This window comes from Arachis ipaensis, chromosome B4, assembly GCF_059453495.1.
Source record: "Arachis ipaensis isolate K30076 ecotype BB chromosome B4, ASM5945349v1, whole genome shotgun sequence".
NCBI lineage: Eukaryota > Viridiplantae > Streptophyta > Magnoliopsida > Fabales > Fabaceae > Arachis > Arachis ipaensis.
In genome coordinates, this window is record NC_142439.1 from 85380282 (window position 1) to 85400329 (window position 20048).

A 20048-nucleotide genomic window follows, 5' to 3' on the forward strand; every position below is an offset into this window, starting at 1 on the left:
AAGGAACCACAAAGCTGTCAAGCCTGACCTCTTCGCACTCAATCGACCATAACTTGAGCTACAGAGGTCCGAATGAGGTGGTTCTAGTTGTGTTGGAAAGCTAACATCTGGGGCTTCGAAATGATATAAAATTTGCCATAGTTTCCTGATGTATAGAGGCGCGTACGTGCACATCATGCGCACATGCTGATGGATCAGCGTGGGTCCATTTTTGGCAACTCGTTGGGGGCGATTTCTAGCTCATTTTGTGCCTAATCCAACTCATATATGATGCTATTGAATCCAAGGATTGAAGGGGGAATGAACCAAGTAGTCATAGTTTAGTTTTTGCATCATATTGTAGGTAGAATTCTAGAGAGAAGCTCTCCCTTCTTCTAGAATTTAGGGTAGTTTAGGTTTAATTTTCTTAGATCCACTTTCAATTCTTGTTTTGATTTAGTCTTCCCTTTTAATTTCTTGTTATTACATCTTTGTTCTTCTTAGTTTTTCTTGTTAGTTTCCTATTTTGCTTTCTTTTATGTTTATGAACCCTTGTTGGATTTCCATTTTCTTTTAATGCAATTTTAAGTTTCCATGTTCTTTTATGTTGATCTTAGTTGCTATTATTGATTTCTTGCTTATGTTGGTCATGGGTTCCTTTAATTCTTGCATTTTATGATGTTTACTTTTCTTGCACTCTAGGTATTTGATAAAATACTTTCATTAGCTTTTGAGTAGTTTTCTTGACTCTTGGCCTAGGCTAAGGGAATTGAGTGACCTTGAGTCATTGGGTCTCATTGAATTGGTGATTTGAGAACCCTTGGTGATCAATTTGATAACCATTGATACTAACCCACTACTAATCTAATTAGTAGATAGGTTAGAACCTATGGATTGATGTTGATTAAGCTATTTGATATACTTCAAGCATAGAAGTAAACTTAATAAGCTTGGTTCTTCATAATTATCAATATATGGTTTGTAGACAAGGATGGTGATCTCAATTACCTATGTCTAGTCAAGAGATCTTTTCCTTTATTTTATTAGTTCTTGTTATTTTACCTTCTTGTCATTTATTTTTCTTGCAAAAATATAAAATCAAACCCCCCTTGTTCTTCATAGCCAATAATTGAGCATTTCATTGCAATTCCTTGTGATACGACCCGGAGTTTAAATACTTCGGTTAATTCTTATTGGGGTTTGTACATGAGACAAAACTAAAATTTAATTTGATGTGAGAGTTGTTTGTTAGTTTGGAGCTATGCTTACAACGAAGATTCTAATTTTTACAAGAGAAATTCTAGACCGACAACAATTTTCGTGTCAGAGCGCACAAGCCAGTGCACTCGCACACTCTTTGTATTGCCCTCTGTTTGCAATGCCAGCGCGGTCTGTGCGTGGGCGCTGCCCTATTTTCTATGACATGTGCATGCGCACTGCTCTGTGCGTACGCACGCATCTCCCTTTTCGCGCTATCTGTGCGGCCGCACAGACGTGTACTTCCGCACAACCATTGACAGCCCCTTGATAAACCCCCTTTGTAGGGTTTATCTTGTGCTTGATTTAGGGGATTTTATAACCTTTTACCCACATTTATCCAATGAAATGGCATGGTTTTGTTATTCTCCTTTAATTATGCTTAGGAGTGAAAACATGCTTTTTAGATCTTAAAATAGCTAAATTTAATTCACCTTGATTCCATTAGATGCCTTGATATGTTTGTTGAGTGATTTCAGATTTAGGAGGCAAAGATTGGATCAAGGGAATGAAGGAAAAGCATGTAAAAAATGGAGAACTCATGAAGAAATGAAGGAATTGCAAAAGCTGTCAAGCCGACCTCTTCACACTTAATCGACCATAACTTGAGCTACAGAGGTCCAAATGACGCGGTTCTAGTTGCGTTGGAAAGCTAACATCCAGGGCTTCGAAATGATATAAGATTTGCCATAGTTGCATCGCAAATACAGGCATGCACGTGCACAGTATGCGTATGCGCCGATGGGTGCACATGATCCACTTAACTCGTGGCCAGCGATTTTAGAAGCCTTGTGGGCCCAATCCAACTCATTTCTGATGCTATTTAAGCCAATGATTGAAGGGGAATTAACACACTGAGTCATAGTTTAGTTTTATTATGCTTTAGTTAGTTTCTAGAGAGAGAAGCTCTCTCTTCTCTCTAGAATTAGGAGTAGGATTAGATCTAGATTAGGAATTCTTAGATCTAGGTTAATTTCATGCTTAGATTTACTTTTTCTTGTTGTAATTCTTCTTCTTCTATCTTTTCTCTTTCTAGTTTTGCATTTAATTCTTGTAATTCCTTGCTTTTATGTTGATGTACTTTTGTTCTTTCCTTTTTCTTTTTATGCAATTTATGTTTTCATGATTCCTTTATTGTTCATTTAATTTGTTGTTGTTTAATTCCTTGCAATTGAGTAGTGTAGATTTACGTTCCTTGCAATTTTACTATGCTTTCCTTTTATGCCTTCCAAGTGTTTGATAAAATGCTTGGTTGGATTTTAGAGTAGAATTTTGTGCTCTTGGCTTGGGAAGGTAACTTAGGAACTCTTGAGTTACTAATGTCCAAGTAATTGACGATTGGGAGCTATTAACGCTATATCTCACTAATTGATTTGGTGGAGAACTAGGACTTATGAACTTGGATTGACATAGCTCATTTGACTTTTCTTTATTAGTTAGAGGATGACTTAATGGGGTTGATCCTTGCCAATTCTCATGTTGTGGTTAGTGATTAGGATAGAGATCCTTGACCACCAAACCTTGCCAAGACCTTTCTAGTTGATAGTTTATTTTCATTGCCATTTACATTTCATGTCTCTTATCAAAAACCCCAAAACATGCTTCATAACCAATAACAAGACACTTCATTGCAATTCCTAGGGAGAACGACCCGAGGTTCAATACTTCGGTTTATAAATATAGGGGTTTGTACTAGTGACAAACAAATTTTTGTATGAAAGGATTAGTGTTGGTTTAGTAACTATATTGCAACGAGCTTTCATTTGTGAATTCTAGACCACACAAAAGTCCAATCATCACCCCTCTGGTGGGAGCGTTGGCATGAGTTGTGCGCGTGAACCCCTTTTCTTTTCGCTCTTGTGTGAGCGCACGGACCTGTGTGCATGCGCACACATGATCCTTCCTTAAAAAAAGTATTTTTCGGCCTTCTGTGCGTGGGCACAGCCCTGTGCCCACGCACACCTCAAAACATGGTCTCTGGTCACGGCGTTAGCACGCACAGTATGAACGCACAACTTTTTAATTTTTTCCCATCGACGCATACGCGTACCTCACGTATAAACCCCGGTTAAATTGGTAGATAATTTGTCAATAAATTAATTTTTAATAAGGAGTATTAGAAATGTGAATATTATATCAAATTAGAATAGAGCTCATCGAAACGAGAATTTTGACACTAATTTTGAAGAAATCGGTCCAAGATTGGACCGAATGGGCCGAACCAGTTGAACCGGGCCCAAACCGGGCCGTGGGCCCAACCAGACCAGCCCTTTAAGTAAAAGCCACGTCCTTTTTCTCCTCATTTTGGCTGCATCGAAGGGCAACAGAGGGGAGAAAAGGAAGAACGTCAAACCCTCCCGTTAACTTCCGTACGCCGTAACTTCTCCGTCCGAGCTCCGATCGCCGCACCGTTTGTGGCCACGCGTTCACCGCGTCGAGCTCTACATTTCTACCGAAACAATTTCATAGGTAACTCGTTATTTCACACTCAGCCTTCATTTCTCCCAATTTTTGAGTTTTGAGAAGGGGTGTTGAATTTCTTTGATTTTTGATGTTTTAGGGTCCAATTAGCTTGAGAAAAACGTTCACTCTTGCTTATGTGAAGCTTGGGTAAGGTGAGGATACGATAATTCTATTTTATTTTCATTGAATTTGAGCTTTGAGTATTAAATTGGATATATATGTGTTATGAATGTGTACTAGGTTGTGAATAAATAATTGGAGCTTGGAATTGTGAATACTGGAAGTTGGAAGAAGCAGATTAGTTGAGTTTTGAGGGGCTGCCTTGGTTTTGAATAAATAGCTTTGGTCGTTACGTGGAAATTGGCCAAGGTATGGTTTAGGTTTCTTGCATTTAATATATAATGTTCTGTGAAAACTTAGGCTAGATGACCATTGGATAAGTTGGAATGCAAGTGTATGTTTAATGTTTAGTAATTTGTCGATGAATATATTTGGTTGAAGTTTATTGGATAATTAGTTTTAATTTTGGATTGTGAATGTTGTTATGTTAATTTGGAGAGAATTATGGTTGAATGTTATTGTTGATGAACATGGTTAGTTTGGTGCTTGTTGATTAACTAATGATTTGGTGAATTATTAATTTGAGGTATAACTATTGTGGAGGTTGTTGTGATAATGAGGTATTTTGTGTTAAAAACCTAGGATTTGTGAACTATAATTCTTAGTTGGATTTTGGTTGTTGGATTTGAATTTTGCATGAGTTTAATTGTTAATCTGAGGTAGATTTATTGTGGTGATTGTTATGATGATGAGGAAGGGTATGTTGAATTGAAAAGAATGCAAATTTGGACCCGAAAAGGGTGGCAAAGTTCGAGTTTTAGAGGAGATTGATGGTGGCGGAAATTGGCGAGTTAAGAATGATTATAAAATATGCGTTGCAAGTATAGTTCTCAACCAACCAGAAATCCGCTTATCAATTTAGAAGGGTGTCATAGAAATTAAAATTGAAATACTGGGAGTATGAATCCCAGATCGTCTCCCAACGAGTTGCAGAAAAGTGTGCTATTTTATTAATTAGATGTTTTCAAAAAGGTTTGAGTTGAATGGCAGAAAATTAAATTAGAGAATTTATATAAATTTAAATAAAAGCCTTGACTGAGAGTTGATTAGCTGGAAGCCCTATTCTTGTTGGAGTACTCTCAAGATTAATTGACAATTGAGGGTTATTATGTTTAGTTGTCCCTTACTAAGTAAGGGAAAGTTAAACAAGTTGGAATGCTGTTTCTATCCACAAGTTCCAATCCGCTCTTGGGAGGATTGGTGTTAGTGACTAGAGAGCAATCCAACAATAAACCCAATTACAATCTTTCTCTTGAGCATCCCAACTCAAGGGTTCCTTTCAATCAACTCCCCATCAAGTTAGGGAACTACTCGCTCATTGTAAATGTAAAATTCATAACATAAGAAAGGGAATTAAAGAAAGACATGATAAATAATGATCAAAAGATTAATTAAAAATAAAAGTAATTCTTGTATTAATAAATGCTAAAATAATCCAATAGTAAAATTAATTAAATTAAGGAACATGGAAGAATAAGAGACAAGTAAAGAGAACGAACTAGAATGTCGAAGTCTTGATGAGGCAATAACTCTTGTCAATATTCCAATGCAAAAACAATGAAAATAACAAATCCTAAAAACTATGAATGTGTAGAGAGAAAACCTAGAGGAGAGAAAAACTAGATCTACAAACTAAAACTATGCGGAATGAATGTTGTTGTTGGTTTCTGCATGTTTTCTGGCTCTAGTCTGCTTTTCTGGGCCAAAAACTGGGTCGAAATAAGGCCCGAAATCGCCCCCAGCGATTCTGCAGATTACGCAGATCGCGCATGTCACGCGGACGCGTCATTCAGGCGGACGCGTCATTCGGCGTTTCGCTTTGCCACGCGGGCGCGTCGTCCACGCCTCCGCGTCACTTGTGCAGTTTCCAATTTGCGCGGCCGCGTCATCCATGCGGCCGCGTCATTGCAAATTCCTCTCTTCTGCGCGGTCGTGTCATCCATGCGGCCGCGTCGCTTCTCGCTGGTCATCTCCTCAATTTCTTGTGTTCCTTCTATTTTTTGCAAGCTTCCTTTCCAATCTCTAACTCATTCATGCCTTATAAAGCCTTAAACACTTAACACACAGATCACGGCATCGAATGGAATAAAGGAGAAATAAAATACATAATTAAAAGTCTCTAGGAAGCAAGTTTTCAATCATGCAATAACTTTAGGAAGGAATTATAAATGCTTGCTTATTTAATGAATAAGTGGGTAAAGATCATGATAAAACCACATAATTAAACACAATATAAACTATAAAATAGTGGTTTATCAGAGATGCTGCCGAAATTTTATAAATATTAGAGATTTTATTTAGATGATTATTTAAAAGAGATTTAGATTTAAAGGTTATATGGTTTGATTTTGAGTTATTAAGAAAATGAGTATGTTTTAAGTTTGAAGTTTGATTCTTAGAAAAGAATGAATTATATTTTGAATTGGAACTATTGATGGACGGAATGGGAGGTGTGATAATGAAGGATAAGGATTGAATATGTTTAATATATGATGATGAGTGAAATGCAATTGAGAATGATGTGGATGTTGATGAATTATAATTGAATTATTTATATGGCTTATAAATTTGAATAATCTGAGATACGAGATTCCCTGAATTAAGTGCCGTGGCTTGCCACCACGTGTACCAGGTTGAAAACTCGATACTCTGTTGACCCTACGATGTAAGTGTGACCGGGCACTATATAAATTCCCGGGAATGTTACCCCCATTGAGCAATATTGATTATTTGAGAAAAATCTATGCATAGACTCTTGGGGATGCACGTCGGGGGATAGTCTAAGGACAATTCAGACTTGTCGGGTTGGCTGGATAACCGACAGATGAGCCTTATCAGCCATAGGACAGGCATGCATCATATGCATATTACTTGAATTACTTGCTTGTACTCTAATTGGGTGTGTCTATCTGTATTTGCTATGATAAATGTGTATTTGTTACCTGCAATAGTTGTAACCTTCTTGTGATTGTCTTTATCTATTTATTTGTCTGTGAAAATGCATGATGGAGTTGGAGGTATGGAGGAATGACAGTATAGGACTTAGATTTAAGGTTAAGTTAAGTTAGGATTAAATATTTTTAGAAAACCACCTTTTATGGCTTCTGTTTAATACTTTAAGCTCTATAATCTGAGTGTCGGCGTTCTAAGATTGCCTCTGGCATTCCCAAGACCTTATATATTATGTGTGTGGCACCTCTACCATACTGAGAACCTCCGGTTCTCATTCCATACTATGTTGTTGTTTTTCAGATGCAGGTCGAGAGGCATCTCGTTAGGCGTCTGGACTCTTGAAGCGGAGTGGTTACAGGGTTATTTTGTTATGCTATGATGTATATATATGTACTCAGTTTTCTCTCCGCATAACTTGTTCTTTTGATCCTCCTAGAGGTTTATGGAGAGGCAGGATTGTGTATATGTACTTTTGGGTTTTGGATATGCATGTATATATGTGTAAATATTCTCCGGCCAGTCTTGACTTCGCAGGCTGAGTTAGGAGCTTGTTATTTTGTATCTTTGGCACTATATTCCCACTTCTGTTATCATATGTTCTATAGTTATGGTTTTCTTAGCACGTAAGATAACTCATACCTTGAGTGTTGCACTTTTATTTCGCGATTTTTGTTTCCTCTATTCTTCAAGGCTCCTAGCATATTATAATTCTTCTGCTATTATATGTACTCATTTTATTTTAGAGGTCGTAATACCACACCACCTCTGTTTTATGACTTAAGCGTAAAGCTTAGTGTGGTAGGGTGTTAAATCACGCGTACGCCTCGCTCTGCTTTTTCTGCTACCACGTGTACACGTCCACGACGCTTACGCGTCTATTCCCTTTTTGCGCACACCACGCGCACGCGTCCGCGACGCTTACGCGTGGATCCCTCCCCTGTTTTAAACCATTTCTATTTTCTCTTTTCTCTACTTCTTTTCTTCCTTTCTTTTCTCCACCCCTCCCTTATCTTATCTTTGCTCTCTTCTCTACTTGTTTTATTTAGTTTTCATTACATTTCATTTTCATTTTAGTATTTATATTAGTTTTGTTTTACTTGCTTGTTAATTAAATAAGTTGCAAGTGTTTGTTTGATAGTGATAGGGTTGCCTCTTGATTAAGTACAATGCGCTTATACTTTTCCTTAATTTACTAGTACCTAGTGGGTTTGATAACTCATTTTTGACTATTCGACTAGGACAAATTATATAAGTGCATTGAATTATGTTAATTGAGTGGAAACTTAATTGTTCATCACGAGTTCCATAGTAAATTCATCACATAACCGGTACTTGCTCCTTGTTAATGCTTGGCATTTGTTTGAGTGATTTTACTTGATTTCTATCAAGTGTATCATTTTTTGTAACAAGTACCTATACCATGTGACTTTTTCTTTATGTTTCATGATGGATAAGTGGTTTCCCTTTCATTAAAGGATTGGTTGTTGTTTATTGTCCTATCTTATATTAATTTTGCGCTTTCACTTGCACAATTTCAAAAACCAATATCAAATACTCACTTCACTTTTGCGGTTACCTAGGGTTGCTTGTGCCTTAAATTTTACTTATGCTTTACTAGCAACGTAGGTAACTCAATTGAGGAACATAGGCTATTACTTTTTGTTTGTGTGGATGCCACTCTACCCGGCCAATGTGTATATTCTAAAGTGTGTGCACACTTGGAATACACACATGGCTCACCTTTTCATTATACCACACAACTATGTAAACTTCCTCAATTAGATGCTTATTTACTCCCTCTTTTTACCCTTTTGTACTACTTGTCCTATGATTCTTAATTATACCTTATTCACTCTTTTTGAGGATGAGACATGAAGGCAAGGAGTCAGGAGAGAAGAGGACACTGAGGATGGAGATGCCGAGCATACATTGGACTTGGCAATCTCTACACAACCCAAGCTCCCGTATCCACCAACCGGAGGTGGAGTGATGACCGAAATTCATTCCCCATATGAAAATGATGAATCCGTTCTTTTGGCAAGCGCACCAAAATTATCATCAAGTAATAACCCACAGTGGAGTGGGATCGTATCCACAGTGATTGGTAGATTTGAGCAATTTTAATCAATTGGTGAATTAGTCAAGCTAAACAGAATAGATTGTGATTGCAGAATTGTAAAAGTGCAGAAATATAAATGACATCAAAAGTAAAGGAAAGCAGTAAATGGCAATAAAGTAAAGTACATAAAGATAAATAACTCAAAGTAAATGGGAATGGGGATTTACAAAATATAAGGAAAGCTGTAAAGAAAGTGGAAGATAAGAATAGTGGTATTCATTGAGATCAGGAGATGTTGTCTCTTTGGATTAAATCTAGCTTATATCCTCTTCAATCATGCAACTCATTGACCTCTTGGAAATCATGATTGATTGAGCCCCAATCCTTTGGTGACTCAATCTCTCAGATCTTGATCAATAGCCAATTCCTTAGTCTGATTGCTCATGAAGAGAGATATGCTTGGTCCCTGATTATACCACACATCATCATAGGTCCAAGTAGAGGGAGGATTATATGTCACCATATCCAAACACCAAAACCCAGATCCTACTCAAGTGTGAGAAGGGATTTCTAGCTTGGTTTCATGTTTCCTTTTCCAAGGTTCCCATGAAACCCATTTTGCATTCAATCCCTTTTCCAAGGTGATTGAATACTAACATTAAAACAAAATTCCTTCTAGAAAATCAAAGAGAAGATGAAGAGAAGAAGAAGTTCACTATCATTAATCCATCAAGTACAATAGAGCTCCCTCTCTCAATGAGAGGGAAGTTAGCTACTCATATCTCAAAGAAAAGTAAGAGATGAAAAAGTGAATCTAACTATGCTTCAACTAATAGCTCAACTACTTAACCCCCTTTTTCAGTACTTTCAGAGGTTATTTATACTACTCTTAGCACTAGAAATAAAGAAAATACAAAAGTGAAAAGAAAATTACAATTTGGAGGGAAAAGAAGCTCAATAAACGTGATCTCCCAGCTGGCATGTGGCTGGCGCTTCAGTGGCGTGCCACGCCTCACTCTGACTCTGGCTTGGCGTGCCACGCCCAGCTCTTCAAGTGGCACGCCCTCCTTCATTAGCATCCTGGCGTGCCACACCTTCAAGCCTAAGTGGCACGCCCAGGGTCTTCTAATCACTTGTGTAGCCTGGCGTGCCACGCCTTCGAGCCTAAGTGGAACACCCAAGCCTTTTATAAACCCTTGGATAGCCTAGCGTGCCACGCCTTTGAGCCCAAGTGGCACGCCCAGGCCTTCTCCCTCTTCTTCTTGCTTCTGGAAAATTGAACTAGCATGGCACGCCCAGGGTCTGGCATGCCATGCCCATTTGTGTGCTTGGCTCTTTTGCTGGCGTGCCACGCCCAGCATTCAAGTGGCATGCCCAGGTCTTCTCTTGGTTGATTGGTGATGATGGCGTGCCACGCCTTCGATACCAAGTGGCACGCCCATATGGTTGGCCTCCTATCTCCCTCTCTGGAAAATTGTACTAGCGTGCTACGCCCAGGGGTTGGCGTGCCACGCCCATCATTTTGCCTTGGTTCCAATAGCTAGCGTGCCACACCCAGCATTCAAGTGGCACGCCCAAGTGAAAATCTTGAGCTTGCGTGCCACGCCTTCGATACCAAGTGGCACGCCCAGCCTTTGTTTTAGCCTTCTTGTACATTGGCGTGCCATGCCTAGATGCTCAAGTGGCACACCCAAGTAAGGGAGGAAGCTTGGCGTTCCACGCCTTCGATTTCAAGTGGCACGCCCAGGCCTTTTTAGCTTTCATTCTCTTCTCTGGAATCTTGTACTAGCGTGCCACACCATGCTGCTCAAGTGGCACGGCCATTCATTTGTGGCCTTCTTAAGCTTGGTGTGCCATGCCTGGCTCCTCAAGTGGCATGCCCATAGATCAAGTGGTGGGTTAGGCGTGGCACGCCAGGCCTTCATTGTTACTCTCTGGAAATTTGTACTGGCATGCCACGCCCAGCTTCTGGCGTGCCACGCCAATGCATTTTTGTGGCGTTTGCTCCAAGTGGCACGCCAGTGTCACACGCCCAACTTATTTTGTTGTTTTCTTCCCCTTTTTGATGTATTTTTCACCTGAAATTCAGTACAAACTCATTTCAAAGCAATGTACTATAATGTTCATCAAATAATGCATGAATTGCAATGATCAATTGAGATTATGATCTTTTATGGTCCTTTTTATGCAAGAAAAAAGGGTAGATGATGCAAGTCATCATGGAGGAACTTAGAGACATTCTCCCCGAATTTTGTTTATGCACGGAGGATCGTGCAACGCTTAAGTGTGGGGGAGGACTCGTCATTTTGGGGCATAAACTTTCTTTTCCCAAACACTTTGCACTTTATTTTTGTTTCTTTTATTAGGTTTCCTGTATATATTTGGAGTGTTTTTTATTTTTGCATTGTACTTTCTTCTAGTATATATATATATATATATATACATCTTAGTTCATCCATAGTTATTACATTTTGCATCTTTTTCTTTGCATGGTATATATTTATAGATAGAAGTTGTGATTGGATGATGTGAATAGCATAGTGCCTAGTTCAATTTTGTCTTAATTGTTCATGTTAATTTTTGTGATGTTGAAAATTAGGAATAGAGCTAGGGAAGCTTTTGAAATTGCATCCATCACATCATTACATACATATAGGAAATAATTTTGGTGAAAAACAACAAGGATTTTTCAAGAATTTTGTGTTTGGGCGTTCTATTGAATTGATTGGAAAATTATTTTCAAACTTGCTTGAATGATTTTTATGGAACATAGAAGAGTAAAGAACAAATACTTTGTGAGATTTGAGCCTTAATAAGTGGTTACACCTTTTAACCACTAATTTTATTCATTGTGTGCTACATCTCTTCTATGATTGTAATCTTGGCTTTGCTTGATTCTTTATGTCCATTGTTTGATGCTTTGAATTGTATTTAGCATGATTGATGCCATTTTTTTATGTTAAACTCACTCACCCATATGGACCTACCCTTACATCTACCTTTGTTAACCCCTTTTGAGCTTTTTAATCCCTTTGTTCTAATTGTTAGCACATCACAACCCTAAGCGAAAAATCATGAATTACCTTGAATTGTATCTTTGATTAGCTTAGGTTGAGGAGTGTGTATCATTTAAGTGTGGGGGAAAGTTTTGGGAAGCATTGGTAGAGAAACATTTTTGTTTTAGATAATTATTGAAAAATTTAGAAAAATGGGTGCACATTCATGTTTCAATTTGCTTTAACCATATGCTTTTGTCATAGAGAAAAAAAAAGAAAAAAATAAAATAAAAAGAAAAAAAATGAATAAGAAATGCATATGTGTTTTGAATAGAACTAAGGCATGAATGTGTGTGTGAAAAGAAGTAATGGGTGGCAAGGATGCATTGTTGTGATTTGATTGATATAGGTTGAGTTGGATACTTAAGCTAATCGAAGATTGATGAGTTGAGAATTGATGTCAATTTGGATTTTCTCTCAAAATAGGATCACTTCGTTGTAAGTATAGCCAAATCAACAACTAACTCCCAACATCAAATTTAATTCCTAAAGATAGTCACAATACAAAATAAATTATAACCGAGAGTATTTAGACTCCCGGGTCATCTTCCCTAGGAGTTGCAATGAAATGTACAATTATTGGCTATGAGAGAGAGCATGGAAATTTGGATGATTACAAGAGAGCAAGAGATGTAAATAGCAAGGAATTAAACGATCATGCAAGGAATTAAAAGGGAAGCAATCAAAAGCAATGCAAATAGAAATCAAAAAGTAAAAAAAGAGCTCTTGGTGAGAATTGGGGGATTTAGGATTCCTATCCTAGTTATGGACCACAACCATGGCAATTGTGTGGAATCAATCCAAATTAGTCAATCCTCCTTGAGAATTAGTCAAAAGAGCATAATTGGTCTCAATCCATAAGTCCTAGTCAACTCACTAATTACTTAGTGAAAGACTAGCGTCAATGGAAACCAAACCAATTAACTATTCTCACACAATGCGAAATGGACATCCACAACTCAATTCCACCCAAACATCTAATTTCTCAACCAAGAGTGTGAAAACTAAACAAGCAAGAAATTAACATCAAAGTAATAAAAGTCAAAGCAATTAAATGCAAGGAAAGGGAACTTCAAATGCAAGAAAACATCTTGGCAAGTAATTAAGAGCTAAGGTTACCTATCCTAGCCATTGACCACAAACACATGATGATTATGAAGGGTTAATCCTACTTAGTGTACCTTACATCGAAGATAAGTCAAATAGGCATAGCTAATTTCAATCCATAAGTCCTATGTCAACACTAAGGGTCATATAGGGTCAATGGAGACCAAATCAACTAACTACTCAAATGTATCAAACAAGAATGGACATCAATGACTCAAGGATCACCAAAGTCATCAATTTCAAGCCAAGAGTGGAGAAAAACTAAGTGAAAACTAAGCCAAGCATTTTATCAAACACTTTGTGTGCATGAAAATAAAATAATATTAAATTGTAATAAAATAAATTCTAAAACTACCCAAGCAAGAAAGTGACAATAACAATTAAAGCAAGCAATAAATGACATAAAAACATAAATTTGCATTAATTGGAATTAAAATAGCAAAAGTATTCATAACATGAACATTGACATAAAAGAGAAAATAACAAAAGAGATGAAGAAGATAAAGACAATGAAGCTTAGAAACATAAATGAAACTACACTAAAGCAAGAATTAAAGTGCGGAAATTGAAAGAAAACTAAGCTAAAAACCCTAATTCTAGAGAGAGGAGGATGCTTCTGTCTCTAGAAACTAAGAGAAAACATCATAAAAACTAAACTTAATTGCCCCCCTTCATTCAGCATTCTTTTAGTCTCATATAGCTTCAGAAATGAGTTGGATTGGATTTTGGAGGCCCAAAATTCGCCCCCAGCGATTTGCAATTAATGAGCTGACGTAATTCGGGTCACGCGTACGCGACACTAGCAAAAATCCATCCACGCGTACGTGTGGGTCATGCGTACGCATCACTCGCAAATCCTTCTTGTACGTATGCACGCATACCTGTGCGTACGCACGGGTGCTGGAACTACGAAACTTCATTTCTTCATGGTTTCTTCCCTTTTGCATGCTCTTTTCTTCACTTCTTCAACCCATACTTGTCTTGGAAACCTGAAATCACTTAACAAATACATCAAGGCACCAAATGGGATTAAAGTGAATTAAAATTGACTAAATTAAGCACAAAAGAACATGTTTTCACTTTTAAGCACAATTTAGGAAGAAATCTCAATAGCATGCTTTTTAGATGAATAAATGTGGGTTTATGTGATGAAATCCACTCAAATCAAACCAAAATATATCGTAAAATAAGGACTCATCAAAGATTCAATCTTTTAGTCCACTTTGCCATATATTCATCTTACCCTTACCCCAACCCTATTACAACCATATGAAGTTCTCATGATGATTGCATTCATGAATCACTTGTTGTTGATTGTTAGATGAAAAGCAAATCCTTGAAAGCATGATTAGAAGAGACGTGAGTGAATTGACCCTAGACACTGAGTGATTAGAGTGTATACACATACCTAGTGAGGGTTCAATTACTCAACTCTATGTTTCCATACCTCTTATCATGTATTCTTGCAAGTTGCTTCATTTTGATGAATTGAATCAATTCTTTAGATTTTGCTTGCATTGAATTATCTCTTTGCTTTGTCCTATTTGTCTATACTTGCTTGGGAATTTGATTTTTTATTTTTACCAATTTCATAGGATACTATAGTAGATAGATAGATAGGTATATATAGTATATACATACTTGCATGCATATAGGTAGTTGCATTCAATAAGTTGCTTAAGTGTGGGGGAATTGATGAGTCCATATTTTCCAGAACATTTTGGTTTGATTTGAGTGGATTTCATCACATAAACCTACATTTATTCATCTAAATAGCATGCTTTTGTGTTTTCTCTCTAAATTGAGCTTAATTGTGAAAAGATGCTATTTTGTGCTAAAATTAATTAATTTTATTCCACTTTTATTCCATTCGATGCCTTGATGTGTTTGATGAGTAATTTTAGGATTACAAGGCTAATATGGATGGAAGAAGTGATGGAAAAGCATGCAAAAAGGGAGAAAGCATGAAGATATGAAGTTTTAGAGGATTCAGCTTTCGTGCGTGCGCACAGTGACGCGTGCGTACGCACACGCGCGGGAGCATATTCCGCCAAACGACGCGTACGCGTGACCCACGCGTACGCATCGCTGCAGTCACCTGACTTCATTAATTCAGCACGCTGGGGCAATTTTTTGGGCTTTCTTGGCCCATTTCTGAAGGCTTGGAGGCTGAAATTGATGACAAGTCATCTTAGCCTAGTTTTACTAGTCTTTTTCTTTGTTTTTATTAGGTTTTCTGCAGCTTCTTGCATTGTAAGTAAGTAATTTGGAGTGGAATTGCATGGTTTCTTTGAATCAATCAACCACCCTTTAATTGATACAAAATCATCAGGTTTAAGCTAAATTTAATTGATAATTAATTGATTTATAAACCTTGTGAAATTTGTGATACTTTGATTGGTTGATTTGAATACTTGTAGGTGAAGAAAGAAGAAAATAAGAAAAGCGTGGCTTAAGGAGCGTGCCCAAGAGAGGAAAAGCATAGCAAAATCAAAAGGGGAAATGGGAAAGAGCAAAGCACCAAGCTCAGTTCAATTAGTCAACTGAGCACTATAGAAAACAAGGAAACAACATGAAGTTCAGTTCACTAAGTGAGATTTATCGGGCTCCTTTTCAAAATTAATTCAAGATGAAATCCCAAGGGAGGAAGCCATCAAGTTTTGAACCAATGACCCAAGGGAGGCAAGGAACGCTCCTTGCAAGAAAAACCAAGAAGAATTAGCCAAAATGTTTCCTCTAAGGTTTGAACAAGGAACCACACACTACCAAGCTTGCAAGGAAAATAAACTAAGATGCTCCCTCCAAGATTCGAACCTGGGAACTCTTTGGAACACAAGGGAGGAGCGCCACTTAGCTTGCAAGAAAATGAGCCAATATTCATTCCAAAGGGTACGAACCAGGGAACTCCATGAAAAGCAAGGAAGGAGCGTCCAACCCTTCCAAGGAAGTTAGCTTCAAATTTCCTCAACCAAGAGTTGAACCTGGGACCTTGAAGACAAAAGCAAGGAGCCACAAATGGGGAGCTCAGTTGGTTTTCCCAACTGAACGCTAACTCCCCCATCTCCCCACATTTTGGCACACCCAAAAGCACCAAGGAGTAAGCATGATGTGCACCTTGACACACACCAAGGGGCTACGACACGCAACAAGAAGCACGCCAAGGATGCCATGATGTGCACAATGGGACACGGCCAAGACTAGAGCTCAGTTCAAAATTCCAACTGAGCTCTAGTGTAATGTAACATGACCAAGGGCCTGGAACGCGCACCAAATCAAGCAAGCAAGGCAACATTGGGGGCTCAGTTTGGTTTTCCAACTGAGCCGTCCCTGGGAGGTGTAATATTGGGCCAAAATTTCATTAAAAATTCAATTTAATTCATTTCTTCACCAAATTTTAAAGCCCACCCAAATTCTTAGATCTAAATTAGGAAGTGTATAAATAGGTGTTAGTTTGATTTAGGAAGAGGACTTTGGACCTCTAGGATTTTTACTTTCACTTTTGGCTTTCTTTTTCCATTTTTTGTAATTTTGAGCTTTTGCTTTAAATCTGGATCTTAGAGAATTGGGAAGGAGAATTGATCTCTCTTCTTCCTTGTTCTTGCTTGAGCACTCTTTACTTTTTGTCAAGGATCTTAGGTGGAGAATTGAAGAACTTCTGTTTCAATCTCACCTTGAGATCTCTTGTTCATTTTCTACATAATTCAAATTCTGTTTATTGCTTCCAACTTTCTTTTCTTCTGCAATTTACTTTTATATTTTCATTTTGCAATTGTTCTTGTTGGATCAAGGAAGGATTTGAGATCTAGACTTGTTTTCTAGTCTCTTCCACTCCTGAGATCTTCAACATCCTTTTAATTGCTGCAAATTAAGCATCAGTTTTTCTGTTTTCGTTCTTCAAGCATTTTTACTTTTCTGTTTGAAATCTATTGCAATTCAATTCATCTTTAGTTCTTCTGTTTGTTGAAATCTGCTTCTGCTTGTTTAAATTCTGCAATCCCAGCTCCCAATCCCTTTTATAATTCAAGCAATTTACATTTCTTGCATTTTAAGATTCAGTCATTTACATTTCTTGCAATCTAAGTTTCTACAATTTACATTACTTGCACTTTAAGATTCAACACTTTTACTTCTTGTTCTCTTTAATTTACTGCAATTCTTCCCTCTCCCTTTACAATTCATGCAATTTATTTTCTGCCAATTACAAACCACTCAACCAATACTTGATTCGCTTGACTAAATCAACCACTAAACTAAAATTGCTCAATCCTTCAATCCCTGTGGGATCGACCTCACTCATGTGAGTTATTATTACTTGATGCGACCCGGTACACTTGCCGGTAAGTTTTGTGTTGGATCATTTTCCACACATCAAGTTTTTGGCGCCGTTGCCGGGGATTGAATTAGATTGACAATGATTAAGTGAAGTGGAGATCTAGATCAAGCACTTTTCTTTTCTGTTTCTTTAATCTTTGATTAACACACTAATTATTTGAATTTTTGCTTAAGCCAACTAAAACCCCACTTTAGCAATAGAGTGGAGCTCTTCTGGTTTCCCTGACTTTGCGTGATTTTTATGTTTTTGCTTGTTGAATATACGAGAGAAGCTATTCTCTTCTATTGATCTTTCAAGCCTGTCAACTGTTTGATATATTGTGCCAACTAACCCTCTAACCATATTTTGGCATGAGTATATTCAATCTTCATTTGGATTGTTTGTGATTGTGAAGATTATGGAGAAGAACCCAACAAATCCCAGTCGTTGCGGGAACAGTGTCCTCACCCTAGATGACAATGCAACCCATGAATTGAAGCATCCACTCATCACCATGAACGATATTGCTCAATGGCTTGAAGCCTTCCCACAAGGAAACATAATCGGAGGGGAGGATCTAATGAGTGAATTCCTGGCCAAGTTGAAAGAACCCCAGGGAATTGATACGCTAAAGGTAGAAGTGCAATCATTCACACAAGAGAAGGGAGTGGTGGAAAATGAAGGTGTCAGTGCAGTCATGAACCAAAACAAGCAGATGCATCAGCAGACTCTGCAACAACTAGAGATGATGGTCAGAAAAATCAATGAGCTGCAAACTGTTGTAGTAAATGCATACAACCTAAGTCAACTCACATGGCTGGAATCAACCTGAAAAAGGTTTTGGAGCAATTGACCATGAGCAACAAAATTATGAGCGATTACACTATCTAAACAATACCGCAAGTATGCTCCAACACAAGTCTCAAGGTGATGTGTACAACCCGCCCTGGAGAACTCATTCCAACTGGAGGAGAAGTGAGCACCAAAATCAAGGACCAAGGGACTTCAACTACAACAACCCCAATTTCCCAAACCAGCAAAGACACCACCATACCAACATTAACCACTACACATCACCACTACAACACTCACCCTTCCAACCTCAGACACCCCACAACCAACCAATCTCACAAGACTCTCAGAGGATCACTAACTTAGAGATCTTAATAGAGAGAATGATGAAGCACCAAGAGGAAACAAGTAAAGAGCAAGAAGCCTCAATCAGAAAACTTGAGATACAAATGGCACAACTGGCTAAGCACCTTGCAGAAATGGGTGAGGAGAGGGCAATTACCTCCCCCAGAGCCACTGAAGACAACCTGAAAGACAATGAGAAAGTTTCCAGGTGTGAGAAATGGAAAGCAATCATAGAGGCAAGTGAGAAGAGGGCTATGGAAAAAGAAACAATCATCAAGGAAAAGCACCACAGAGAAGTTCCTCAAGAAGAAATAGAGAAAAGAAAGCCCACAGTAAGAGGAGAAAATCAAAGGCAACAGAAGCCTCAACTTCCATGATCAAAGGATGAAGGATGTCAAGCTAGTGACAATAAAGAAGCGCTTGTTGGGAGGCAACCCAACGTGAGGTAGTTATCTTTTCATAGCTAGTTTAATAAAAAGGTCAATTAGTTTTATCTATACTGCAAGAAGCTAAGTTTGGTGTTGCACACCAAAACAATGTAAGGGAGAATGAAGAATTCTAAGTTTGGTGTTCCACCAAAATTTCATCATAAAACGCATTCTCGCTTTCTGCATAATGCTAGCTTCAAGCATTTAGATAAACTAGTTAACTATTCTACTGTCTCCTAGTTTTTAGTTCTATTACCCTTGGCAAAGAAAAAAAAAGAAGTTCTACATATGGTCAGTCTGATGCTCGAGAACCATTGGCAAGGTACTAAGTTTGGTGTTCCCACACCAAAGTAAGTTCAAAAGCCCACAAATAACTCATGCATGCTAACCATTTTTCAAGTGCTTGGGAACAAGCAACTTTTAATATCATTGCAGAGTATCATACAAGCTTTTGGAAGAATTAAGCATCGTCAACCAAAAAGAGGAAAAAGGAATGTAAAGACCAGCAATGATGATGATGAGGAGTAAAGCAAGCAAACTTCAAAAGGTTGTAGTGTTAAGTGATTATTTTGCATCACTGCTATGATTGAAAGTGATATTATACCCCTATCTGTCTTCCTGTCTAGTATAGTTTCTCTGTAATTCAATAATTAAGATGCTTGATCATTCACAACCCTATAATCTCCAAACTTGTTTGCACTCAATATCTCAAAAATGCATCACATGAAAGTTCTTTGAAAAGAGGGATTGAGGAATTAAACAATTTTGAGGCAAGCAAAAGATTAGGAGAAGTGGTGGTTCTAGTTGTACGATTATGCATTGAGGTTGCATGCTTATGAAAACTTGCATGGGAGCTCATAGGCAGGACATAGAGTTCAAAGAAGTATTGTGGAGATTCTCAAACATTTATTGATCCAAGAAGCAGCAAACAAAAGAAAATAAAGAAAATACAAAAACAAAAGAACATGGCCCAAGGCTCTGAGCATCAATTACTAGGCAGAAAAGAAGAAAGAAACAAGAACTCAAAGAGTTGTTACCCTAGTAAATGCTTGTGGTCGAATGTGCCAAAGAGAGAGGCTTGAGCAAGTAAATCCTTAGGGGTGCTTTAACACCTAATACCTTAAAACCAACTGGTTTAGGAGTATTGATTGAAAGCTTATCTAAAGAGCCGCTTTGAG